The 23,674-nt window shown below is 39.1% G+C and overlaps 1 pseudogene; it reads left to right on the forward strand.

Annotated features, from left to right (window-relative positions):
• The first annotated feature begins 862 nt into the window (after window positions 1-862).
• Window positions 863-6,441, forward strand: LOC114903891 (annotated as a pseudogene).
• Window positions 6,442-23,674: the final 17,233 nt, after the last annotated feature.

Here is a 23,674-nt window from a genome sequence, read left to right on the forward strand (position 1 = left end):
TCCACACGTTTGAATAAATTTATCCAGTTCAGTGAACCTGTTGTGAAGCTCAGCAAAACTCAGTAGGTGGCTTTAAAGTCCTGTAATTAGCCCATTACAGAAAATCTGTACCTTGGATTTTTGCACGTTGGTTAATAAGCATAACATGTTTCATATATAAATAACATTACATTAAATGATGCAATATAAAGGAATTAAAGGCCAATGGAGTTAAACAAAATACTTGAAAGAGACCTCAAATTAGCATGTTTAATTCCAACTCACTGCACAGGAAAAGCCTCTGGCTCTTACTGTACCAGTTCCCCAAGAGCTCAGAATACCGCGGGCAGTGCGCAAGGGGCCGGGCTCTCCGTTTGCACGTCCTACCTGTCATCTGTCGACTTTGTGAAGCTTGGGATGGGTTTACATTTACCTCATTTCCTTTCGTTTCTGATCATGGACAAGGAGACGAGTTGAAGGGGTAGAAGAAAAAAAGACTTCAGCCCAGCTGTGACTTCCTGGGATGGGATTTGTGTGAGCACTTCCTCCATGATGAATGGAGGGTGCGGGGTGGGGGGGGGCGGAGAGGACTGGCTGGCTCTTCCTTCCTCTCTGCTTGCTTTTCTCTCTCTTTCTCTCTCTCTCTCTCTCTCTCGCATCTGTTTGACAATCACTTCAGAATGAAGTGTTGTGCGAATGTCACGTAGACGGAATTTACCTTTAGAGTTTCAATCATTTTATCAGAAATTTTACTGCCAAACAAGCCTGTGTAATATTGCCTCACTCTGGCCTATTTGAAAAAGTTTTCCACCTTTCTATGGAATGAAGTTCTCTTTCCATTTAAATACCAAATGTAGTGTAACGGTACAGTAAACCTGCTCCTATGGATCAAGAACCAGTACAACACGAAGATGAAGTCGCTCTACGGTTATATAAAGATTCTAACCGAAAAGAGTTGAACTACCACTCAGTGGAGAATGTAAGCTTCACGAAGCCAAGAACCCTGACGGTCTCATTTGCCTTTATATTCCCCTGCCCCAGCACAGTTCATCCATTCATTTATTCATCCACTGTTTATCAAGCATCTTCTGCATACCAGGCACTGCAACAGGTTTTGGAGATGGTAAATAAAAGAAACTCTGAAGAAAGAAACTGGCTAATTGGCCAAAAATCAACCCTGCAAAATGAATGCATCAAATGGTCGATTACTGAATCACTAATTTGTCAGATTTACCAAATGTAACTATCTATCAAAAACAAGTTTAACTATACAATTTACAATCTTTATAGGATGGCCTTAGTTAGTCAGTTTTTATTTGCTTTTTATGGCAGCATTTTGAAGAACTATAATTTGTCAAAAGCTATGGATAGTTTACTCTTATGGATAAATTTTATGTTCATGAAATATTTCATATGTTACCCCAAATTTTACTTATTTTTCTTAGAAATATACAGTCTGAAACAGATTTCTTTTTTTAAGTCATTTACAGTTTTGTCAACTCTTTAGCACTTAAAGGGTTATTTTTGCCATTTTTCTAAGAGGAATAATGGCCTCAGTATATGATGTTGTTGCTTCATTATTTCCTATTATTATATTTCCTTATAATAATTATTACATTTCCTTCATTTTTTATTTTACCTATCTTTTTAGCATTTTTAGAATTTTTAACTAATCTTTTAAATTCTTTTTTGTAAATTTTAGTTTTATGGTAATATGTAAGTCAAATTTAAACTTTTGTCATTCGTTTAATCATGCCAACCCCTCATGAGCCTCCTTACTTCCTTTGTGTATCATTGAACACATTTGCCCTTTTATTTCAAAATTTTTGGTGCACTACAATCATGTAAAAGTACCTCAATTTCTCCTTGCTAGAAAATAAAAATTGAATCTTCGGCTACTTCTAATTTCTGTAATTGTCTAATATTTTCAAATTATAACCATGATTAATTAATATTCTTTTTACAATTGCTTGGTGGCATGGTGGACTTAACTTTTGTTTCTGGCAATTAAATTTTTAAATTACAGCATTGTACATGGAATGAGATTGTTTCAACTGACTTAGTTTCCCCATCTTTCTGAATGCCACTTAGGATTTCTCTTTAAGCATTTTTACATTCTTTCACCAATGCCTCAAATGGCATATCAGCCTTGATTTTATATGACTAGCAGTTAGTGTCTAAAATCCCTGTGTTTCATGTTAATTTAGTTACTCTGAATCCCTCTTTAGCAATTTCATACTTAAGGGAATGAATGTCAGAATTAGGGTATTGGGCTTCCCTGGTGGCGCAGTGGTTGAGAATCTGCCTGCCAATGCAGGGGGACACGGGTTTGAGCCCTGGTCTGGGAGGATCCCGCATGCCGCGGAGCAACCAGGCCCATGAGCCACAACTACTGAGCCTGCGCGTCTGGAGCCTGCGCTCCGCAGCAAGAGAGGCCGCGATAGTGAGAGGCCCGTGCACTGCAATGAAGAGTGGCCCCCGCTCGCCGCAACTAGAGAAAGCCCTAGCACAGAAACGAAGACCCAACACAGCTATAAATAAATAAATTTATATATTAAAAAAAAAAAAAGAATTAGGGTACTAATCTTTAAGTTTTGGTTACTGGTTACTAAATACCCTTTCCTGAATATTTAATATATACTCTAAAAGGCTAAACCATTCTATGATCCTTAGCTGTTAACAATCAAACTTTCCTTAAAATGCTTTATGAAGACAAGATTAAAACCAATGAACTTCATAGAAATCATCAAAAGCTGTTAAAACATTCTAATACAATTTGCTGTATAATTTATAACAGAAAAATAATCCACTCCGTTAAACTGGTACATTGCTAAATGCAGCAGTCACTCTGAAAACTGGGTTTCGGCAAATTATTTTTGCTGAAATCCAGTGACTCAGAGATAAAAATATTAAAACATAAAATAACATGGCCCCTGCCCTCATGGAGCTTACAAATGAGAGAGACAGGCGTGAATCAAGGAATCCCATTTCCCAGGTTAATGATAACATGAGGGCATATCCTGGGGAACTGGCCTCATTAGGGAGGCCAGGTCTGGAAGGAGGAAATTAACTAGGCGAAGCTGGGGGATATCAGCCTTCCCGGAAGAGAGAAAAGCATGTACAAGGCCCAGGCCTACCGCGTGGATGCATAAGAGGCCCCTACAACTGTCGGATGAATGAAAGATCTGTTGTTCGGGACTTCAGATTCGCTGAGCCCTCCCTCAGAAAACGATCCTCCTTGAAGCTTAGGGGTCCCTTGACCTGCCTCCTGCAGAGTGCCTGGGAGGCCTGCCCAGCTAAGACCAGCAGAGGCACAGGTGCTTCCTCTCACCCACACAGGGACAGCTCCTCTGCCCCTACCCCACCCTCGGTCCTGTCTCAAAGTTTTCCTAGAACAAGTTTTCCTTGTTGGAGGAGAACAGGAAACTTTCTGGCAGTAGCTGAAGGCATTGTCAGCCGTCACCAGCTCTCCAAAGACAGCATTCCTGGAGAATGTTATTAATGAGCTTCATCCTAAATAAGCCCACAGAACGTCAGCTCTCAGAGCACTTGCCTACATTTCAGACTTGTTTTCTTAGAATTTACTTCTCTGATGAGGAACACGAGAATCTCTTTGGATGTGGTCTAAAATTCAGAGCCCAGGAACTCACCTTAAACCCACAGAATCAGAATTTTAGCGGAAAGGATCTGGGCCTATTCATTTTAACAACACCTCCCACCCACCCAGGTAATTTTACATCCTAAAATTTGCGAACCACTAGTATAAATGCTGAATAAATAAAACTTGAAGAAAATATTGTGGCAGGGTTTATCAGATGGGTTTTTACCTTTTTCTTTGAGTAAATGTTTGGTTTTTCTCTCACCTTTGTGTTGGAAAATTTGTATTGGATGAAGGGCATCACTGTTCTTTCTACCCTAACACCAAGCAGAAGGTTTCTCCAGGAGCTCTGTTATGGCTCCATGTATCAGCATGGATTTGCCTTGCAAACACTGGGGCTTGGGGTATCTGGAGCTTGGTGTATCCCAGGCTGACAGCCACAGCTCCCAGGTGGGCTAGGGGATCATCTCTTTCACACCTAAGTCCACCTCCCTGGTGTAAACCCATTTCCATGCTCAGCTGTGTGACAGCACCTTCCCTACAAGTGAAGAGAAACGTTTGTGTCTTTACTCAGCATCCTTTCATTTCCTAACTGCGCCCCAAACTGCCCATACCATATAGAATTAGGTAGAAATGGGATTTTCAGTAAATTATTTTCAGTTGAAGATGGGTGTTTTTGCTGGACACACAGAGCACCATTGTCTAGAGTCCCTAGAGTAAGGTTTGCTCTGGGTAAGCAGTTCCCACAAAAGTGTACAAATATCCCCTGAGTTCAGCTGTTCCATGGGAAGTTCACTGAGGAGAGGGGGTGAAGAAAACTGTGAAGCTGGAAAAAAGGAAGGAGAAGGATTAAGACCTCAGATTATGGATGTAAACAGACCTGAGTCCTGCTTCTGCTCTTTCCCAGAATCGTAGTATAACTGGGAAAGACATCCAACCGCTCAGCGCAGTTCCCTCCCAGTGATGTGTGGGTAATAATAGCTTCTCCCTCATGTCTGGTTGTGAGGCTCAAATGAGACAACATTTATAAAATCCTCAGTACATCTCCTGGCATACAACCCTCAAAAAATGTCAGCTTTTATAATTTTTTAAAATAAACTATTTCTGCTTGATAACCTGAACGGCAAATAGGCATCCAGGAAAGAGGCCAGGGTTGATTAGAGTTTATCTTTAACCAGACAAGGGGACAAAGTGAGAAATCCCATGATGTCACCCATACTGCACACAACTTTTTTGCCATAGGAGGAGGGGGACTGTTGGAATCTGGTCATTTCTCAAGGAATGAGGCACTACAGAAGCACAATGGACGTTCTGTGTGTGTACCTGAAAGGTTTTGGACTCTATGTTTGGAACTCTTTGCCATCATAATGATGGATCAATGACCAGAATCCTCTTGGTAAAAGTTATTCACTCGAGATATTTATTGAATACTCACAATGCGTAAGGCACTAGAATTGGTTCAGACTGGATCCTACTCCCAAGATGCCTACAGTTAAGCAGGGGTGATGAAATGTATATAAACACCCGAGAGGTAGAAAGACAAATTGCTTTCATAGTTCAGAAGAGGGAGAGATTCCTTCTCAGCAGGACAGCAGAGAAAGCTTCATGGAGGAGAGAGCATTCGACCTAGGCCTTGAACGAGGAAAAGGAATTGGACAACCAGATTCGGGAGTGAGGAGATCCCCAAAGAGAAGGCCCACCCCCAGTAAAAGCGGGATGTAGGAGAACAGATATGGAAAACGGGGAGTCATCTAGTTTGAGTGAACTACAATGAGGCCCTCTTTGTTGAAGTTTCCCAAGGAAACTAGGGGTTTCCTTGGGAAACAGGAAAAGAAAGTTTCTTTCTTAATGTAGACAATTAAAACAGGAAGCATCCCCTACATAGGTATTCTACTCAAGTTTTGAAAGAGAAAGGTTATTTCTTGGTAAATATTCCAGGTGAAAATATTGTCCTTAGATTTTTATGGCAATGATATAAAACCTCCAATGATGCAGAGGCTAGCAGTTCAACATACAACAGAGTTTCACTATTTGTGCCATCCTTTTTTAAATTAACTATAAAGACCCCTGTTTACCTCTCAGGATGTGGTGAAGATTTGTTAGTTGATCACAATGACAGGAAATAGCTTATGAAAAGAATTATCCAGCAGTGCGCTCAGCGGTCCCCCAGATCTGGCTCTTGCTTTAACAGTGTCTGGACAAAACAGACCTAGGTGCGCCCCTCGCTCCAGACTCTGACCACCCTCCAACGTTTTTTCCAGTTGCAACCTTCGGAATCAGCCATCAGCTATCCTAGGCCACCGGGACCAGACAACACTGTTTTTTGAGTTTAGCTCCTTATTACTGATCAACCATAAGCTCCCAGATCATCAGAATTATTCCACCGATGTGGAGGCGAAAGTCAACCACCCGGTTAACATGCACCTGTGGGGCCTCCCACACCTACCTCTCTCTGGGCATCTATTTCCACCTCCACGATGTGGCCCTGGAGGGCGTGGGCCATTGCTTCCACGAATTGGCCAAGGAGAAGCGCAAGGGCGCCAAGCGTCTCTTGAAAATGCAAAACCAGGGCTGCGGAGGTGCAGAAGCCACCTCAAGAAGAGTGGGGTAAAACCCAGGACGCTGTGCAAGCCGGCATTCTCAGGGAGAAGAATCTGAACCCGCCCCTTTTGGATCTGCCTGCCCTGGGTTCTGTCCACGCAGAGCCCCAACTCTATGACTTCCTGGAGAGCCGCTTCCTAGAAGAGCAGGTGAAACTCATCAAGAAGATGAGCGACCACGTGATAAACCTCCGCAGGCTGGCTGGTGCCCAGGCGGGGCTGGGCGAGTATCTCTTCGAAAGGCTCACCCTCAAGCACGACTAGGAGCCTGTGAAGCCTAGCCGCCTTTGAGGAGCCCCTCTGGTGTCAAGGCTTCTGCCTGAAGCCCCGCTCTGCAGCCACCAGGCAGCTTTTTAACCACCCTGGGGCCCTCTCCCAAGTCTTGGAGCAAATGAAAACAATTAAGCTTTTTGCAGAAAAAAAAAGAAAACTTATCCAGGTGATCCCCATGACCAGAGCATTTTTAATAACAGTTAATATGAAAACGCAGTTGACATTTCTCTCTCTCTGTTCTAACATACCAGTATCTTTACTTATACAGTTATTTATACAACACTTGCCTGTACCACACAAAGATAGGAATGAAATCTTACCCTTAGTCTACCGCATTCTCCTTCTTTGGAAAGTCTCAGAAGGAGCATTTCAGGAAGGAATAATTAGAAAAATGTTATAACTCACATTCTTGGGTTTACTATGAATCATTTCAAATGGTAAAACTCTAATGGTGACTTCCTATTTGTTCCATCGGTTAAAAAAAAATCATGAGGAGCTAAAATAGGACAGAAATCATGTACAATTCTTTCTGGGCAGTGGCTATGCAGTTTGTTAAAGTTCTTAGGCATGAGCATTGGGCAAAGGCAGTAATACAGTGACCCAACACCCTCCCTGGGGCTTGTTGTGGGGGAGTGTAGCAAACAAGCCTTGTTTGTAGAGTGACAGAGGACTGCTATCTGCTTGCTATGCGAGAACATCATTTACCCAGATTAGACTAACAGTAACGAATTGGGGCTGTTTCCAACTCTGCAGTGTCACAGGCTGGATTTAACAGATGAGCTGTGTCATTTGCTAATGAGTTGCCTTCATTAGCGCGTTTGGCAGAGGAATTTTGGGTGTCACTCGATGGTCTGAATAAAAAGTTGCATGCGCTTAGGTCTTAGGTAAAAAAATAATTAGGATAGACTGTTCTTTCATTTCGCTAAAAAATAATCCTAAAACATAATTTTAAAGACTAAAAAAAGTTCTTGAGCTAGAAAAGTTGCCTAGGAAAAAATAAAATGCTTGAAACAAGATATTATGTAGAATACGTATAATTAGAGTATGCCAGTAAAATGTGTGAAGGACGGTAATGAGAAGAAAGGACTTAAAAGTGTGGGAAGAGAACATGTAAGAGACCTGCTAAAGTAGTTTCCTCTGGTCAGAGAACTTTGTATGGTGGTCAGTAGGTGAAAGGAAATTTCTTCTTTGACTGTTTGAATAGTTAGCCTTTAAACGACTATATATTACCTTAAATTTTTAAAAAAAAATAACTTTCGACCTGTTAATCAAGCATTCTTAGCATCTGTAGTGTTTGCTTTATTATTATTCACTCTGAGCTTACCGCAAATCAATTTTTTCACGTTGTTGGATTACAAATAAGCGAAAAAATAAATACATAAAACTCCATGCGAAAGCAGTTGGGGTGGGGAGGGCTGAGGGAGATTAAAACAAAGCACTTCATTGCTCTGACATTTACTCATTCCTTTCTTATATTCTACATTCTAAACCTCATAGAATCTCTCTGCAGACTTCATAATTTCAGTTTTACCCAACTCATCCACCTTATAATTATGAATATATGGACATAATTAACTGAATCACTTTGAGAGAAGAAAAAAAATACCCTAGTTAAGGCTAATTGGATGAATCATGAATGCCTGGAAGAATGCATTTCAATAAGGTGAAAAACTTTGGATAAAAATTTAATGAAGTTTCCAATTGCATTTGACCACAGAGAACATTGATAAACATTCATTCCATGCAGATTATTAAATTGTATTGATTTAGAAACTCAAAGTCGCAACAACGCCATTGCCTCCAGAGGAGACCTGATTGCACTTATATGTCACATTCATAAAAAACATGATGCACTAATTGGGAGTCTCCCGCCATCTGCACACTGCTTCCAGGCGCACATGAAATGATCAATGGGAAAGCAGGGTCAGTCCAGGCAGACTGTGAGTGAAATTAAAATAATAAAATGTCTAAACATTTAACTGCAAATAGGAAATCTTTATACCCACCCACACCCTATTCTGTAGCATAAAGCTAAGGCACAATTATTCATATACCTCAAGTAATTTGCAGGCTCCATACAAAATCTCATTTAAAATAAGAAATTGCTATTTCTGCACATTTATTCTACCAAATGCCAGCTAATTGCTGCAATGGCCATTATAAAGAATAATTTTCGCTTAGTGAAAAAAAAAAAAAGGAATGAAGAGAACATTTTCTGGTTTTGTTCCACTGCGAAGGCTCTATTCAGTGAATACTGAATGCACAGCGTTTCACTGCTACATTTATTATGCTGAGAGGTCAAGTATTACACAGCATCTTGTATTACGCTTTGCATGCTAAGTATTTCACTTCACAAATTGACCCTCCGGTGTACTTACTACATAATGCTTTAAAAACCCAGCTAAAACGCAGGACAATTAGCAATACTTTCACTCCCGGTTAACAATGGGAACACCAATGTAGGTGATTGCATTTACAGTGTAGCTTTCTTCACAAAACATTTTTGACACATTAAGGTACTTTGGAATTGTGCAGTACCAGTCCTCTCTTGTGAATGGCTTTCCAGCATTTGCAGAGAGAAACAGTTACTGTATGTTAACGCTTAATTGAAAAGAATTCAGCCACGGCCTATGAAGCACCAATTAGGGTGATATTATATCATAAAAAGCTGTAATATCCATTTTCAGACTCGTGCATCAGCCAATACAAAGTAGGACACAATTAAAAAGGTATACAGTTTAAACTCTTGAAACTGTTAAATTTAATTAGGAGTTCAGTATGGGGGGAAAAAAGTGGGGGCATGGTACAGAGAAAAGGAAGTTTGATGCAGAGCTGGAGGACCCGAACACGCTAGACACACAGGAGGACCACGGAAGATGGTCTTTCCTATTTAAAACACCTTTCGTTTGTAAGTAGAAGGTCTTTGCTTTGCCCCAGCGACCAGTTTCTGAGGTCCGATGAATATTCATGCTGGTCATCAGGAAGTGCTGCTTTCCAGTAATTCTGGTGTCTGCCGATGCCTGCGAGGGAGAGAGGCAAAACCCGCTCTGGGCCAGGGAAGTGGAAACACGGTATTGATGGTCTCTTGCCCACACAGATCAAACACAATTAAAAGGGAGTTAACCGCATTGCTTTTCACGAAGAAAGTCACAGATAATTGTGAAATAAAACGGACATGGCCAGATTGGTATAAGTGTCTTGGCAGGCTTGGCTCCAAATGTAATGTTTAAATACAGGAACCTGCATGAAATCCCACTTTGAGGTGACAGCCGGCAGGTAATTATCAGTAAAACAACATTATCAAAGTTCTCGTGCATAGCATGTTTGACTGACTGGAGTGCTTCTCCTTACAAATCCCACTAATATCCATTTCAATCTGCTTTAATATGTTCACAAGCTGGGGCTTATTCTGAATTCCACTGGGTAAATGAGGACAGCACAGTGAATTTGCATCCTATACATATTTCTTTCATTTATAGAGGGTTTCCAGAGTAATTTTTAAAGGAAACTGCTAACATCCGGAATCCAAAAAAATTCCTCCCCTGTAACAAGAATGAAAATAGAAAGCAGCTCACTTATCTATTTATTCCATTTGAAGCTATACAACAGGTCTATGAAAATGGTCTTTATTATGCCTGAAAAAGAAAAAAGTTATTTTAATAATTTATCAGTGATAATGCAATTTTCTAAGGTTTCAAGGTGTTGAAATGAAAAGTTAATTTATTATTTTTTTAAGTTTGTGTTTGAAAAACACAAGTGAAAAAGTCCTCATCTCTGATTTGAGAAGGTCTCTCTTCAATCCACGAAGTTACTCCAGGCCTTTTTAAAGTTCCACCTCTTTCCCGTCCAACAAATAAGCAGACCTGAAGTGACATTTTATTGATGAGATAAGTTTGGGATGATCTAAAACTAGATATTCCATGTTCTCTTCTTTCTCAACCAGCTCTTCATGACCTTTAAAAAATCAGCAAACAGAAAAGAGGTGTCTCATTAGAAATCCAAGGATACCTCCCCCTCCCAAACCCACCGTCAGTCGCAGATAATTCAGAAGACACACTATTGGATACTGGAGCAATATCTGGTACTCACCTTGGTTTCTAATGCTTTGAATTAAATTAAGACATTAATAAAATAGTGATAGGTGTTGTGGAAGTCTGCAGTAAGGTGACATTAAATTGTACAAGCTAGTTTTGCTTTATTGGTTGTACATGTAACAAGAGACATATTTTTACTAGAAGATACTGCCTTTGAAAGCTGGGTCAGTCAGCAGATTCTAAGGTAGTACTAGTATGAAGATGTTTTCTCTTTTAATGAAAATGGAACCAAAATGATGAATGTGATTAACATAAGAGAAGTTTTAAGGGATATGATAATGCTCAAGCAATTGCATAGCAATTATACACTGAACAATCTAGATTCTAGACCTTTCTATCCAACCCATCTTCTGTGTTAGATCCCCCTTCCTAAGTGAACAAGACTGGGAGGTTCAGTTTGTATGTTTTACTGACAATTCAGTAGTTTGTTGTATTAAGATTCTTCTGAGATGACAAGAGATTTTACAAATGTTTTCCTAAGTTCATTTCTGACTAACGGTATTTCTGAAATTCTCACCCTCTGAGGGGGCTGAAAGAATTAATCATCCCATGTGGTCTGGAACTGATTTGATGATGAAGATTGCTGCTGAGGTATTGAAGATCTATTTTTATTTTGTTCTTCAGGAAGAGAAATGTCTCTTCCTCCACTAATCAGTTCTATCAAAAAGATACCAAATGGTTTAGGCATCTGTACCTCACTTTTCCTTTCATTGTAGTGTTTTATCTTCTTTGTACCCAGAGTTCACTCTGCCCTACTGCTCAAGAAATAATCAAATTTTCATTCACTATAAATACCCATCGATACTATAGAAGTAGTAGAAGAAGTAGAACTATACCAGTTAACTTGGAGACATCTTCCTGAGGCATTTCCCAGTGAAAGGGGTATATAATATGATCTATTTTTCAAAAAACATGGCCCCCAAAACCCATTCATGGGTATTTATATATATTATTGTGTACATATCTATGCTTACACAGGATTATATGAACATAGATTAAAAATATGCAAAGATAGAAGCTAGTTTGATAACAAGGATTGCGGTGCAGGTAGGGGTAGAAGGAAAAGAGATGAGGAGGGAGGAAGTTTGCAAAAGGAGACTCAAGGAAGCTGCTGAACCTGGTTGCAGCCTAGAAATTTTAGTAATAATACAGGAGTCTTGCTGTAGCTACTAAGTGACTGCTTTTCTTTAATTGCAGACTTTGTTACCTCTGCAGACCATTTTCAGCCTCTTGTCAACCATATTGGAAACAGAGATACCTTAAAACAGTTATTTTTAAAAATTGTTAAAAAACTATTTTCAAAAATTTGAAGCTTCCGTTCTTAAGTGCAGACATTTAGGTGTCTCTCAAGGTTGCCCAACATTTCAAAGTAGAGGAGATGCCAGAAAAGGAACTCATAGATTTCTGATTTCCATCACTTAGCCCTTACTATTGGCCTAAACTTCCACAGCCCAAGTGGTGAGATGGAGGGAACACATGACTGAGACCAGTGTCAGCTCCTCAAGCACAGCTTAGTGACCTGAGGCCACTTTCTCTCCCTACAGCCTGGTGTTCTCATGTATTCTCTAATATATGACCTCAGAAAAGCATATTCTTGTACTTAATAGCACTTCTAAAAATTTGTAGTTATATTCTTCCATGTTTGATTATTTGTTTAATTGACTGTGTCCTCCACTAAAACAATCACCATACAGATAGGACAATATATATTACCCCAACACCCAGCACAGTAGCTGACACATTTCATAAAAATTTACTGAGTTAATTGTTGAGTGAACACATAAAATGAGGAAAGTGATCTCAAGGTATCCCCCCGACTTTTATAGTGTATGATCCTCTAAATGCAAGAGACTTTGATTTTTAAAATTAGGCCATAACTCTGTCATTCTGTCCAAACATCACCTAGTAGATTAAGTGCCTAAGTGAGCTTGGCTCTGTCCTGCATAGTTGCTCTGAAAAAAAAGAAAAAATTAGACCTATTCACCATAGACCCAATCTCTGTCGGGGTCTGCAAGATGCCATTTTATCCACAGCTTTGCATCTTAGCAGAACTACAATTCATACAAGATAGATATTTGTTGTGTGTCCTAAAAAATCTTCAGCCTCCCTTGCTATTTTGTTTCTGGATCTTGAAATCCTAACAGTAATCAAAGAAATACTAGAAGGAAGGCATTCATAGAAGGAAGAGGACTTAGAATTGTCTAGTTTGGTTAATTTCAAACTACATTTTAGCAGTGAGACCCTATTTTTCAAAAAGAACTTGTCTACAGAAATTCAGTATTTCTATGTGTTAATTTATATCTATGTAAATAGATATAAATTTTGGAATGAAGGAAGAGAGAGAGAGAGAGAAAGAAAGAGAGAGAGAGAAAGGAAGGAAGGAAGGGAAAAAAATGCTCTGTCCAGGTTGAAGTGAGAGAGGGAACTGCAGAGCCCTCCCCTGCAGCTTTGCCTCCACCTTCACTTTTGGGCTGCTGTTCGACGACCCTCTCTGCCCTCTCCACCTGCCCTGCTGGTCCATAGTGACCCTTAGGTACCATTAAGACCAGACATTACAAATAGTTTGAAAGTCACCAGTTTGAACGAACATCTCCTTTTAACAAATAAGGAAACTAAGACTTGATGACCAAGTCACATTCCTCTTTAGTGTTCCAGATCCTTCCTTCTAAAAGTAAACCCATTTTTTTGCTTGTTAGTAGATTCCTCTGTATGGTTTTCTCCAAGATAATTTTATATGACTCCAGATCATCATTGCTCAGCATAGTCTTCCTTTACTTAAACCACCATAATTTAACTCATATAATTTTTAGTTCAATGAAACAATTTTTGAAAATATAAAAACCTCATACGCACTGCTTTCCTGTTACAAAAATATAAAATTTGTTTTAAAATAAAAAATAATATTGACCATTATAATCACAAGTCTAAATTTGTCTCATGTTTATTATGAAGATACAGAGGAGAATTAAAATAATTAACATTGTCAAATGAAACAAAGATCCCCTTATCCAAATGGAGAGGATGTAGATATGGTTCCTTAACATAAAGCAAAAGCAATGTCTACCAAAGCACAGACGTGAAGTTATTGATCTGGAATTGGCACAATGACAAACTACTCTCAAATATTCCCCTTCCCAATTAAGGTGTCTCTCTTGAACTGATTGAAAGCTGTTTGATAAGTATACTTTTTTCAAGATGGTGTGCCCAGTTGGGGGTCTTTTTATTAAACTGAAATTCCATCGTTAGCTTCGACTAGCACCAGCTGCTGTATAAATTCTGTACTGATGTAGACCTCCACTGATATTCCAAATATTGCAGGTGAATCTCTGATTCCAAAATCCTCAGTCATGCAGTATGAATAATTAACATCTGATAAATGCGGAATAGAAAGAGCTCTCATTAGAAGACACAGTAGTAGGTTCATAATCCCATCTCAGCTGCTCCGAACACTGAACCAAACAGGACTTTAGGTGTGGCATTTCAACATCTCTCCACTTCCTAATATTTCCCTATGCCTGATCAGAAATTAGGACACAAGATGATATGCTTTAATTTTGCAGCAAAGTTAAAGACAGAATCCAAGATTTAGAACGGTCCAACTAATGTTTACTTGAGCATTCTAATTGCAGACAAATTCCCAAGGATTTGGGGCTCATACCAGCCATAATTGTTCACCCTTCTAAATAGTTTACAATTCATCATTACTTTAACACAAAAGAGAAACTTTTGTATTCATGAATCTAATATTATATCTATGAGATATATGGTAATTACGCAGCACAAAAGAGTTTTAGGAAAGTTCCTTGTAATGTTGAATTTTTAAAAATATCTACTTTATATACCAGGTGTGCCTAGTAATACTTTTCCTAAAAATAGTTGGTATGTTCAGGAGATACGTTTTAGATCATGATAAACTTGAATCCATGAAATAATAAAATATATTAAAATGAAACATGCCATCACAGTACACTGGCTGAGAGCAGAATGTTCTGGAGTTCAATTTCTGAGCCTCAGTTTCCTCATCAATAAAATGGGAATAATATTAGTATCAGCCTCATGGGGTTACTTCAAGCACTGAGAGAGTACATGCATGGTAGTTACCGTAGCACAGTATATTCATGATTATGTGATTCATGCACAGGAAACATAATTAGTAAACTAAAGTTGAAAAAAGTTTAGATCTAATATGGATGGACAGAGGACTTACAAACAAAATAATTTTAAGTACCAATCCATAATTTGTGGGGTTTTTTGATGTCTAATTTCTTTTTACTGAAATACACTTCATTTACAATATCAGTTTCAGATGTACTGCATAGTGATTCAGTATTTTTATAGATTATACTCTATTAAAAGTTATTACAAGATAATAGCTATAATTCCCTGTGCTGTACAATATATCCTTGTTGCTATAATTTGTGTTTTACTAGCCGATCATTCTTAGAGCAAACAGTAAAATAAATTGCATTACTATTATTCACCAAACACCTGCCATAACTTGTAACTCCCCCTCAGCGGATGAATATTTGGTGATAATTACCTCTTAGTTAGTCAGTGGTAAGGATGACTGCATACCCAGATAATCAAAAAACTTATTTTCAGACCATAAGTTCATATTAGCATGAAGCCAACATGGGGTGGGGGGAGGAAAGCTTTTTAAAGTTCTTTCTAATTTACTTCTACTATACTCATAGCTGAAACACAATAAAAACAGATTAGACTCAGGAAGAACAAGAAAACTAGGTAAAGGGATCAGTTGCTTCACAGGAAGAGCATGTGCCCAAGAATGAAGTCAGTGCCTTTCTCTTAGTGAATCTTCTTCCTAACAACACCTTGGCTTCTGACGACCTCCTTCGTTGTGACTAGTCACTGGAAGCAGCAGGCAAGCACCATTCCTGGGCTTGGCGCAGAAGCAGCGGACAGGTAGGGATTTTGTCCACATGTGTCACCAGATCTCTTCAGGAGTAACTTATAGCATGTCTCTTGTCATGGCCAGGAATGGACGGACCAACACAATTAAAGGAATAATAATAAGCACTCACTAAATGTTTTTTGTTGCTATTAGTGTTATTTTTATCTTCGGTGGGAATGAGGCAGACAAGGGAGGATTTGTTCCTAGAATCCAGAATGGGCTCTCTCGTGTCAGGGAGGGCGGCACTCACAGGACACCTGCAGCAGAGGGGGGTAAGAGGAGGCCCAGACGCATGAGCACAGTACCTGAAGCTCATGATGACAGACAGGCAGCAGATGGTGTCCGGGAGGGCTGACAGCCACGGTCGGGGCCTGTGCTTTCCAAACACAACGCCAGGCTGACAGGAGAACCGGTAAGCTCTTCAAACCAGTGCCACCCGTCACCCCTGCTAATAAAGGGCAGGAGTAGTCTGGGACCTGAGGCTGGGAGACAGAAAGGTGACATGGGAAAGGTAGGTCAAGAGAGAAAGGGGAGAGGAAGTTAAAGGTCAAGCAGGTGGTGGTTACAGTACATTTCTGACAGCAGCCATTTGGTATTACGCACTGGAAGAGAGAAGTAGGTTACAACAGAGACTTTTAGAGGGAATGAGCAGGCTACACATGTGGTCCAGGTGAGCGCTGGGTGTCCCAGCCAGTCCCCACTGATCTCTTCCCCCTAAGTCTATGTAATAAATGTCCTTTGGTCCTGATCCTTTAAATGTGATTGCCCTAGAAACACTTGGAGGTCCATCCATGATGTAGTTTTAACAGTTTCTGTCTGATTCTGGTGAATCTTAAGAATGCCTGCCTGCATGGGTATTTCTCGCTTAGACTGTAAACTTTTAGAATGTAGGGATCAAATCTATACAATCCCCTCTGAACAGTGTGTAACACTATAGACAAATAGATGATTAATATTTTTAAGATGAAAGAAGATGATGCTACTAACAAAATATAAAAGATGAATGAGATTCATAAAGCCCCCTTTTTCTGGTGATAATATCAACAGGACTTGAAAAGATAGTCCTTTTCAAGTACTAAAAAGATAGCCCCGTGAGAAAACAGCAGTATCACTTCCAATCCTTAATATGAAACTAGCTTTCTATTCCCCTTAAAATGTTCACTGTTGTAATCCCACTTCTAGAAGCCTAGTGTAGAGAAATAGTCAGCAATATGAACAAAGATTTGTTTGTAAACACATGAGCACCTAGATGCTAACTATAGAAAAATGGCCAAGTGAAGCTTGGTACATCTGTAAGATGGGAACATCTAGCAGTCATCAAAAATCATAGTTAGTAATATTAACAGAAAAATGCTCACATTAAAATAGCAAGTGAAAAGAGTACATACAGTACGTTTTCAACTGTGTTTTTCTAAAGCATAGAAATATTGGAGAGAAATACACCAAAATGCTAAAAAAAAAAAAAAAAGAAAAGAAAAGAAAAGAAAAAGTAGAGAATTCCCTGGCAGTCCAGTAGTTAGGACATGGCACTTTCACTGCCGGGACCTGGCTTCAATCTCTGGTTGGGGAACTAAGATCCCACAAGCCACCTGGCGCAGCCAAAAAAAAAAAAGTAGGAGACTGAGAGGAGAGGAGGTGACAGCAGAGGAATGGCTTGAAGGCAAGCAGTGAGGAAACAGATACTAGGTAAAGGGAAACTAAATTTTTTAACACCTACTCTGTGCTGATCCAGCTTTAGAGTCACATGTCTTGCCACTCAATGGACATCCCACAGCTTCTTTGAACCTCAAATTCAATATGTTCAAAGATGTACTCATCTTCCCCCCAAACTACTCTAGTTTCATGTGCTCTATGTTGGTAAAAGGCACCACCACCAAAGCCAGAAACATCTGAACCAGGTGTTTCCTCTCTCCCTCACCCCCAAAGCACTCTCCCTTGCCCCCTATAGCACTACATTCAGTTGAGATGCTACCATCGCTCACCTGTATCCCCATCCCTCTGCTGCCCCACCACCATCTCTAATCTATCCTTTGGAATGCAGTCCGAGGAATCTTTCTAATATGCAAGTCTAGTTATGTCAGTCCTCCTTAAGACTTTTCCATGGATTTCTACTGTCCCTAAAATAAGGTCTAAACTTCTTAATGTGGCTTGCAAGATCCTCTTCAAGCTTCATTTTCAACACGTCCCCTTCTGCACACCACAGCCCAGCCATACTTCCTGCTCTTCCTCTACTGTAGGTGCTCTCTTTTCTCTCTGGGTGTTTGCAGTGCTTGAAACACCATCTCCTAGCTTTCTGGTTAGATCATTCCGAACCTTTAGATCTCAGCTTATAATCACTTCCCCAAGTTCAGGTTAACATCCTTCTTACGGGCATCCATGTATTGTAAATGCTCTCAGAACTGACCTCCACGTAACCAACTCACTTGATACACATCATTTCCCCTGTAAAACATAGTGACTATAGCCCTGGCCTCACCACTGATCAAACATGGTAAACTACTCTCTAGTACACCCATCTAACTCCGCTGCCACTAGTTGAATTGAATTGTATGCCTAACAAGAGCCAGATGTGTTTGTTCCAAACTTATACCTGTTTTATTTGTTGTTATATTATTCAACAAAATATTATGTAAATTCATAAAATATGAGTACAGAAGGAAAGTTGTTTTTCTATGAAAAATAATGTAGAAAGACACAAATGTGAGATACTAAAAACTGCTGTCACTTTATATGTGCATGCAAAAGCTGTAAATGAGAAAAATCATAAATCTAAACAGACTCTCAGATAGATTTTCAGGTATTCAAGTTCTTTGTTTATTTTTATTTTATATTGGAGTATAGTTGGTTAACAATGTTGTCAGGTATTTAAGTTCTTGTCCCAATTTAAAGAAACTAAAACTGGAGATCAAAATATATACGTTATGGGAGTAGTTTATGCCAGGAAGATGACCTGGGACTTCAGTTATTGGACATATACCTAAAGAAGAGTCCTTAGCCCTATTTCAAAATGTTGGCAAAAATAAGGTACATTTATGTGCTTTTAAAAAATTGAGGTGAAATTCACATAACGTACAATTAACCATTTTAAAGTGTGCAATTCAGGGACACTTAGTGCATTCACAATGTTGTACAACCACCACCTCTCTCTCGTTTCAAAACTTTCTCATCACCCCAGAAAAACCCTGTACCCTTTCAGTAATCACTCCCTGATCCCCCTCTCCTGTCCCCTGGCAACCTCTAATCTGCTTAAGTTGAAATAGAACATTTAATGCACGTAGATAATATTTTTTATAATTCTCTACTTTACTGATTTGTTGGATTCATCTATTAACTATTGATCCAACTCAAGGTGGACAAATGTGCTTTCCTTACAGTTCTGTATTATTATTTATTTAGCTGCCTGTCCCCACTCCCCAGGCACTGAGTGCTTGGCAGGCAGTATCCATGTTTGAGCTGTTCTCCATGGGTCTGCAGCACCTGACACAATGTCTGGCACAATACGTACTCCAGATGTGTGGGGCTAATTCACATTACCAAGAAGTTAATTAATTTGTCCAAGAACATATAGCTGGTACATGGTGAGTCACAATTTAAGCCTAAGTCTCTCACAGAGCACCAAGCAGAAAATGGGGCCTGTTTGGGAGGTGAATTTAGACAGCAATCATGCTAGAGCTGATACTGAGGAGGGCTTACCATGTGCCCAGTGTTGTTCTAAACCCTTTCCAAGTATTACATTGTCTAATTCTCCAACAACCCTACAAGATAAATAGTACCATTAGCCCAGAAATTCTGGAGTGGGAGACAGAGAGGCCTAAGCCCAATCCAAGAATCACAGAAAACTAGAGGAAGCTTGTGAGTACAGGAGTAGTTTAGTCAAATGCTAGGAAAGGACCATCATTTTATCACTTTAGTAACAAGTTTTAGGACTGGTTTTAGAGAAGAAGAAGTTAGGTAAGATGGCTGAGATGGAGCCTTCTCTAGAGTTTGCCCTCATACACACATATACACTCACACACACACACACATACATGCACAGGTCTTGGGTTGTATCTCACATGTGCTTGGTTAAATAATTCTTGTGGAAGATGCCACTTATATGCTTTTTGCTCTGTTGAGTACCACTGCATCTTGCAGGTACAGTCACATCTACTGTACACTGGAGGATAGAATTAGGGATGATTGTCTCCTTTTTGCTTATCCATATTCTCTAGTTTTCTGTAACACATATATATTGGTCATGTAGTTAAAGATGAAGTAAAATTAAGCAAGGATAAATATTCTTCAATCAGAGTTGGTACCCAGTGCCCTGATGGTTCAGTCCTCCTGAAATGTTCACCCTTCTTGAGCATAGGATGGAAGTGCTAAAAGGGAACCAGGAGACCTCTGGTCCCATCTGTTCTTTTGCTCTCCCTGCTTTATCTCTCAGCAGATGGATACACTCAACACCTCATGAAAGATTCCTCTGTGCATCAAAGACTCCAACCTGTAATGTTAAATAGTAATAACAATAACAACAGCAACAACAACAATAATAATGCGTCTGAGGCTTGTACAAAATAAATAGGTTGGTTGTTGAATGAGTATTGACACAAAATAGAAGGCTGTAAACAAAATGTTTCTTAGACTGTCGCTCCATTATCCATTTTTCAATGTGATGCCACATAAATAAGTTATACTCTAAAAATCCCACTTGTAACCATATACAAAAATAAACTAAAAATGGATTAAATACGTAAATGTAAGACCTGAAACCATAAAGCTCCTAGAAGAGAACATAAGTGAAACACTCTTTGACATAAATTGTAGCAATATTTTTTTGGCTGTGTCTCCTCAGTCAAGGGACAGAAAAGCAAAAATAAACAAATGGGACCTAATTAAACCTAAAAGCTTTTGCACAGCAAAGGGAATCATTGACAGAACAAAAAGACAGCCTACAGAATGGGAGAAAACATTTGTAAATGATACGACTAACAAGGGGTTAATATACAAAATACATAAACGGCTCATAGAACTCAGTGTTAAAAAAAAAATTTTTTTTAATGGGCAGAAGACCTGAATAAACATTTTTCAGGTTTTTTCATTTTTTGAAACATTTTTCATTTTTCTTGAAACATTTTTCATTTTTCAAGAAGACATACAGATGGCCAATAGGCACATGAAAAGATGCTCAACATTGCTAATTATTAGAGAAATGCAGATCAGAACAAAAATATCACCTAACACCTGTAAGAATGGCTATCATCAAAAAATCTACAGATAACAAATGTTAGAGAGGATGTGAAGAAAAGGGAACCCTCCTACACTGTTGCTGGGGATATAAATTGGTGCAGCTACTATGGAAAACAGTATGGAGGCTCCTCAAAAAACAAAAAAGAGCTACCATATGATCCAGCAATTCTACTCCTGGGTATATATCTGGAAAAAATGAAAACTCTAATTTGAAAAGATACATGCACCCCAATATTCATAGCAGCACTATTTACAATAGCCAAGATACAGAAGCAACCCAAATTCTCATCAACAGATGAATGGATAAAGAAGACGTGGTATATGTACTTGCAATAGACTATTACTCTGCCATAAAAAAAAAATGAAACTCTGCCATTTGCAACAACATGGATGGACCTAGAGAATATTATGCTTAGTGAAATAAGTTAGATAGAGAAAAACAAATACTGTTTGATATCACATATATGTGGAATCTAAAAAATAATACAAATGAATGTATATGCAAAACAGAAACAGACACACAGATATAGAAAACAAGCTAATGTTTACCAAAGAGGAGAGGGAAGGGGGAGGGACAAATTAGAGGTATGGGATTAAGATATACAAACTAGTATGTATAAAATAGATAAGCAACAAGGATATATTGTATAGCACAGGGGATTACACCTATTATCTTGTAATAACTTTTAATGGAGTATAATTTTAAAATACTGAATCACTATGCTATACATCTGAAACTAACATATATTTTAAATCAACTATACTTCAATTTTTTAAAATCCCATTTTTAGACACAAAAGATTTTAGTAAGCTTTCTTCTAAAAGCACATGGAGTTGGGTTTGTTTTTTTTTTTTTTCTTTCCCAAACCATATAAGAACAATACTCTTGTGCATATAAATCCTGTGAACTGAGTAGGTATTAACATTTTTAGGGTCTGAATTAAAGTATCTCTTTAATAAATGACTTCCTGTAATGTCTCTTTATGTCTTGGCCGTCATCTTCATCATCATCACTACAAACATCTAGACTGGACTTGAAGTTTACAAATCATTGCTATACACAGTATCTCTCTCCATAGTTCACCATCTCTCCTTCCATTCATCGGCTTATTTAATTGCTCCCCTGCCCCCTGCCCCGACCCATACCACTTAATCTCTCAGTTGGTCTCAGATCAGTCCTGTGGTAAAGGATCTGTAAAATCCTGGTGACTTGGGAACAATGATCATGGTCATTTCATCTCTCCACTATCCCCATTTTTATTGAGAAGGAAACTGAGGTTCATGGAGGCTGAAGGACTTGCTTAGGATCTCACAGCTGGTTCAGGTACAGAGCCAGGCCTCAATCTCAAATCTGACAGTTCTACATCTGTTGTTCTTTATTCTACCACACTGCTGTTCATCTCCTTAGTTGCTGGATTTTAATAGTGGTGGAATTTGGCTTGACCTAGAAATTTTAAAATTAAGCCTTTGAGTAGCTACCTTTACCACAACCCCTAGAAACCAACCCAGGTGTACAAACTTAGTCTGAAAGGAACCCTCCTATCTTATTCCATATCTTCCCACCCTTTTAAATCTAGCACTAAACCTTAAGGACTTGCCTTTGAAAAATCAAAATTGGCAGAGAGAGAGAGAAGAGAAAGTAGGTTTTAGTGTTTTCTCTGTATTACAGTTGGTGGGAAGGCAACGATGTCTCTCTCCAATCACTAATGTTTAAAAAATTCTTTGAAAATATGCAGTATGAACAAAATGCTCTATAAGGAAGATGCAAGGTTAGGCAATAGAGGGTGAGGGCAGTACACAATAAGAGAACCAAGACTATGGTGCTAGATTGAAGTTCTGGATTTGGGGGTTTCAAACCTGTGAGGCATCTTGCCTCAGAGAGTAAGCACATCAGAACTACAGCATATGTCTGCCTAAGTATGTTGCATGCAATGTTTGGGACATATTTATACTAAAAAGTATTCATTGTTTACCTGAAATTAAATGTAACTGGGCATCTTGTATTTATCTAGCCACCCTACCCAGGCGCTGATCCCTAGGGCAGCCTTGGGCCAGGTGCAGAGAATGCTTGTTTGGAGACATTCCTGATAAGCCAAGAGCTAGAGCTGAGCTGATATGAGACATCTGAATTAAGTCCTTGGTTGTATATATACATCTATTTTGTGTGTTTCATCATCCTCTTGGGCCCTTTGTCTTTGATTGGAAGTCTCTGCAAACTGTGCCTGAATACCATGGCGTTAATCACAAACCTCCTGAAGTATTTTCATATTGTGTGTAATAAATGCCCATATACTCAGGATTTCAAGTAAGAAATACTCACCACAATATTTAGTGAAAATTACAAAGGGAGTACAAATTAAGCATCGTTTTGTTAAAGTGTATACTGTAAGTCTTATTTAATTTCCCCATGTTCTTACACGTGTGTTTGTATAACTGTCGTGTCAAGACTTTCACTGATAAAGTATTTCAATTAGCTGCTAAAAGAAATACATTTACAGAGTTACAACTGATGTACATTTGGGCTAAATACCTATAATCAAAGTTGTTTCTCACCTGAGTCCCTCTTACTGATGCTGTGTAACAAGCAGCCCTGATTGCTGGCAATAGCTGCTTCACGTGCTCACATTTGTGTGGGAATCGCATACAAATGGTGAGTCGCTAGTACTTTGAAAAAGAACCTGATACTAGGTTTAGGCTGAATACGTTATTATGGTCACCTTATCATATCTGGAAGCCTTGCTCCCAAGTCACCAGGATTATTCAGATCCTTTACCACAGGACTGATGTGAGACCAGCTGAGAGACTAAATGATATGGGTCGGGGCAGGGGGCGGGGGAGCGATTAAATAAACTGGTGAATGGAAGGTGCTGAGTCACCTACTTTCATGCTCACCCGCCTCCATGTTTCCAGCCTTGCCACTAGCTCCCTGGGTAACCAGGGCTTATCACTTGGGTGTAGTCTTATGGACAAAAATGGCTAAAATGAGCCG

The sequence above is a fragment of the Monodon monoceros genome, unplaced genomic scaffold (genome assembly GCF_005190385.1).
Source record: "Monodon monoceros isolate NGI ecotype Baffin Bay Population unplaced genomic scaffold, NGI_Narwhal_1 Super_Scaffold_21, whole genome shotgun sequence".
NCBI lineage: Eukaryota > Metazoa > Chordata > Mammalia > Artiodactyla > Monodontidae > Monodon > Monodon monoceros.